The sequence below is a fragment of the Crocodylus porosus genome, unplaced genomic scaffold (assembly GCF_001723895.1).
Source record: "Crocodylus porosus isolate Cpor-Errol unplaced genomic scaffold, CroPor_comp1, whole genome shotgun sequence".
In the NCBI taxonomy this organism is placed as follows: Eukaryota; Metazoa; Chordata; order Crocodylia; family Crocodylidae; genus Crocodylus; species Crocodylus porosus.
In genome coordinates, this window is record NW_017728911.1 from 11,931,184 (window position 1) to 11,936,400 (window position 5,217).

Consider the following 5,217-nt stretch of genomic DNA (forward strand, 5'->3'; position numbering starts at 1 on the left):
AGAGGCTCCGGCCGGACGCGCGGGCGCCCACGGCGGGTTCCGCCCCGCCGAGGGCCCTGCCCGGGGGGCGGGGCCAGGCGAGGCGAGTACAGCGCACGCGGCCTGGGTCCCCCTGGGGGGACCGTGTCCGTGTGTCCCCCACCCCCAGGGGTCTCCACGGGACCCCCGTGGCCGTCCCAGCGAACCATCCCGAGGGGCTCCTTTGTGAGGCGGGCCCAGGCAGGCAGGACTCCCCAGCCGAGAGAAGGGGATGGGGATGGAGGTAGAGGGATGACAGAGGCCTGTAAAATAACCGGGTCTGGACAAGTACCCAGGGTTGGCCTGCCTGCAGCCTCTGGGCACTAAAGCTGGGCGCAGACGGGCGTTCCTAGGGAGCAGATTGAAAACATGCGGGGGAAGGTTTTTTCAGGGTGCGCAGTTCACTTGGGAGACTTGTTGCTGTGGGATGTTGTGGAGGCTGGTCGCTTTGGCAGATCCCAAAGACGTGGCTTTTCATGCAGTGGGGTCCATTACACACTGTTGTGGGGCTGTGGCTTTCATATTCCTAGGTCTCAAAATGTTGGAAGTTGCAAGGGAAGAGGCAGGGGGCAGGTCAGTCTGGATAAGCCCTTCATAAAGACTCTTTATGCCCTTTGCAGCTACTCAGTGCCACCCTGAGATAACCTGGGCTAGACAAACCTGTGATCTGACCTAGTAAGACCCTAAGAGATGCTATATAAGTCTGGACAGCTTGCATCCTATCTCCTCCTATGCATCATCACTAGACTATGTATGTTTCCTACTCTCACATACATACACATGCTGTAAAACTATACTCCCTAAAAGCCCAGATACGCTTAATGAAGCATCTCCTGAACATCATACCTCCTTGTGTTCTTAGCCTCTTGCATACCCTTGTTTTTCTCAGAACAATGAGGACAAATGTTATACCTCCAATTACTTGTCAAATTCTCCTGTTTCCCTCCCAGTTTCCAAACTCTCCTACACAGGTACCCCAACCCACCACCTTCTACATATATATGTACATCTGGTATGTACATCTCTGGAACTCTCAGCCTAAGTCACATACCCCTTTTGCCTCAAATTCTCTCCTTTCCACATTCCTCCCCAAGTCTCTCACTGTTAAACACTCAAAGGTCTATCTTATTCTGGGTGGCTGTTTGGGCAAGAATAGGTGAAGGAAGCCAGTAGCACACAGACTGATGTAACTAGCATCATATCCAGCCACATCTGACTTTCCAGCCTGAATCTACCCACTTGCAGCTGTGTTGGCCTAGGAACAAGAGCAGGACTTGCATTCGTGCCTCTGGATCCACTGTGAGAAACCTTTTCCACACTGGCACAACAACCTTCACGCTCACCATGCAGCCTCTGGAATACTTTTGTTCTACCTAAGGGTAGCAAATAATTGTTTCCCTTCAAACTACACAATGCTTATTTTCCCACCTAAAAAAACAACAATGGCAGGATAAACTCTACCTATAGATGCGTCCAAATCATAAGTCCTGTAATTCTCAGTATGTAAGGATTCTAGTTATGCATACTTTTGGAAGAGGGGAATTTTAAGCTGCTTGTAATCTAGAAAAAAAACACATTTATATTCAGCTGTTTTGAAAATTTGTATTCTGCTTAGGCAGAGTTTAATTTAGTTACTTGTTAGCATTATTTAATAAGCTGAGTGTGGGTGGTAAGAGACATAAATCAGAGAGTAGGTTTTACAGTAATCTTAATGCAATGTAACATTATAGTTATGAGTAAATAAAGTAAGGAATATTATTGTTACTATTATGAATATTTTTATCCCAGACCTTGTTTTCTCCCTTTATTCCCATGCCAGTTCCTTCTACTAAAGTAAAAAATTCCTTCCTCTCTGACCTTTTCTGCAGATTCACTATTTGTGCACAAATGTTTTTACTCTGCAGCTGTACAATCTAGAACAGGAATGGGCAAAATACAACCTGCAGGCTGGATCTAGCCTGCCAACTGATTGGATCCAGCTTGCACCCACCAATTGATTGGAACCGGCCCACGGCACTCCACATGGGGCTGAGCCCCGCTCACTCCTGCCCACGGCCCCAGTCCAGACTGCAGCTCCTTCTTCTCTGGCCCCTGCTGCACCACTCCAGGTGGGAGCAGGAAGCTGCAGCTGAGCAGCTCCTGCCCCAGCATGCAGGGCTCCAGATCCAACTCCTAGCCACCTTCCACCCACTCCTCCCACCCAGTGCAATGAGCAAGCCACCTGCAAGTGGCCAGGTGGGTGGAAGGTGGCCCAGAGCTGGAGCCCCACACACTGGAAAAGGAGCTGCTTGGCTGCAGTGCCCCACCCTCAACTGGAACAGCATGGCTGCCGCCTGCTCTGTGCATAAGCCATACTATATTGAGCAGATTCTTTTTGGTGTTGGGTGGTGGAACCGGAGCGTGCTCCATCCACTCCATGCATTGACCTGGTATTGCAGTGCTTCCAGGACTGGTGCAAAAAAAACAAGAAAAAAAAAAAAAAAAAAAAAAAAGCAGGAGGAAGAGGAGGAGTTGCTGGAGGCAGTGGGAGCCAAGCAGGATCTGGGCAGCGGCAGCTGCAGCAGCAGGAGCAACCCCACTAGGAAGTTGTGTACACAGGCCAGGGCCAGGCTGGTGTGGGTGGGAGCAGGCAAAGCTCAGCTCCATTCAGAATGCTGTGGGGGCAGGAGTGGACCAGCAGGAGGGGGCACAGACTATGCTGGCACCTTCACTGCCGTGGCAAGCTGTTGCATGCATCCCCCCCGCACCAGCTCCTGGGACCCGGCATGCAGGCAGTCACCCCCCACATGCATGCACACACCCCCACGCACCACCAATGCCTCCTTCCCTCACAATATGCAAGAGTAAGACTTTATTTGGAGCCATTATGCAATCACCTCTATATACACCATTTAAAAATCCCCACAAATCAGGACAATTATTTTTTGAAAGAAAAATAAAATGTTATATTAAAAAAAAAAACCAAGCATCTACTGTATGATTCATTTATCATCTATACATTTATTAAAATGATATATTCTGAAAGATTTTAAGTGAGGGGCCCTTGACAGCTCAAAACTGATTAAGTGGTCTGCCAGCTGAGATAATTGGCCACACCAATCTAGGACACCTGTGACAAGATGGTGCCCAAGGGCAGCTATTTTATTACCTCTTTGTGGCCCCATCTTTTTTGGTCCCACTGAGGTCTCCCTGGATGACAACCTATTCATTTGTCTGCCACACCTTGTTGGTAGAGAAAATTAATAGGGGAGGCTTTAATCCACGTGGGATTAGCATGTCCTCTGGGTCTCTCTCTCTCCTATTTGTCTTTGGCACTTGTTTTCTCAGGTTTTCCTTCCTCCCCTACCACCACACCATTATCTCGCACATGACACAAGTTATCATTTGAGTGGGCATCTCATCTCTTTACACTGCTTGGCCCTCTGGCCACAAAAGTTCTCTTGGGACTTTGGCCCTCTTTCTCTAGCTCAGTGGTCCTCAACCTTTTTTGTACCAGGACCCATTTGCAAACATCAGTGGCCAGTCCCAACCTAGTGCCCCCGACTCCCAACCTGCTGCTCCCCACCCTAGGCTCCAGTCCCAGTCAGTCCCTCACAGGCTGGAACTCTGCCAGCCTGCAAGGGAAAAGCCAGTTTTTCTCCTTTAAAGGAGAATCCATTTTTAAAGTTTGTTTGCAACCCTTTTGATATATTCTTGTGACCCACAGGTTGAGAAACGCTGCTTTAGCTGGGTCCCAAAGTCCACAGCTCCTGACCCCAGCATCTGGGCCCCAGCCCTGGTCTCACCCTTCCAGGCTCTGGCTAGCCTGCTCAGCTTTAGGCCTCATCCACTTCCCTTTTTTGTCCTCTTTCTGGTTTGGGCTATGGCCCTCTGTCTCATACTCCTGCCCTAGCAGGGCTCACTGCCATGCCTTCCTGGCATCCTGTGGCCGCCTCCTCCTCCTCCTCACTCCTTATAGTCACACCTCATCCATTAGTATAAACTGGAACATAAAAGGAAGACAATAAAGCTTTAACAAAAGCCCACCCTGCTCAGGGCAAACAAATATGAAAGAAAAAAAAACTCCCCATCACTCTCATTCTCAGGGTAAAATAAACACACACCCTCTCAGCCCTTATCCCCTGGGGCTCTCTTCCTGCTCCATTTCAGGTGTTCAATGCTGATTGGGGTCTGCCAAGTACCTCCTGGTATACTAGCTTTCTTTCATATTCCTTTGACTCTTAGAGAGCTGAGGTTTTTAAACACCTGGGAGAGGCCTCTTCTAATCAGCTGACCCTCCCTCTTTGGCATAGCTGCATCTCATTAATTCTCCCTTATAGCTTGTGCTGTTTCCTGGCCCCTGCTAGGCTTTGTCACAAGTAATCTCCCCTTTAGTAACAGGATTCTTTGATTTTCTGTTACACTACCTCTTTTCAAACCTCCTTTCAAACATTTTTTTTCCTTCTCCATCTATGCTTTTTGAATGGAATGGTTTAATTTAATCATCTAATATCTGTGTACCACTGTTCTCTGCATGACAAACTATACTGTGCACTCTTCTGTTTTGTCCTGGCAACTGCCTTCACATTTTACAGGCCCAGGGGTCTCCCACTGAAAAATGGTTGCAGGACTGAAACCTAATTTTGCAAAGTGCTTTAGGAATGCAGTTTATGTGGAACACTATATGTAAATTGCAGATTTGACCCAGTAGTTCTTCCTTAACAGAAATAATCCTCATTCCCATGAGTATGCCGACTGATTTACATAGGACTACTCATATGAGTAAAGGCTTACAGTATCAGGCCCTGGAACTGTATGCTATATAATCATCTGTTTGCTGCTGTTGCTGTTTTCTCCCTTGGATGACTTTAATACAATTCTAGACTTGGATATTCTCTGTACTGAATAACATATTCTAAATATAGTAAAGCTACAGTCATCTTGCTATGCAGTTTTGTATCTATAACCTAGATTCTAGGGGTTTTTTTGGACTCCCATTTTCAGCAGACATTGTGAGAACCAAATGTCTGATGGTATCCTGCTTCACCAGCCTGAAGATTCATCCATGCACATACTTACACAACTGCAGTATTGACAATGATTAATGTTTCTCCTTCAGTTCTAGTATTTTGTAACAAAACATGATGGCTTCCTGGTCAGATTAGTTCCACCAGTCAAACTCTGCTTTGAGACTATGTAAACAGCCTTGATGTAGGAGCT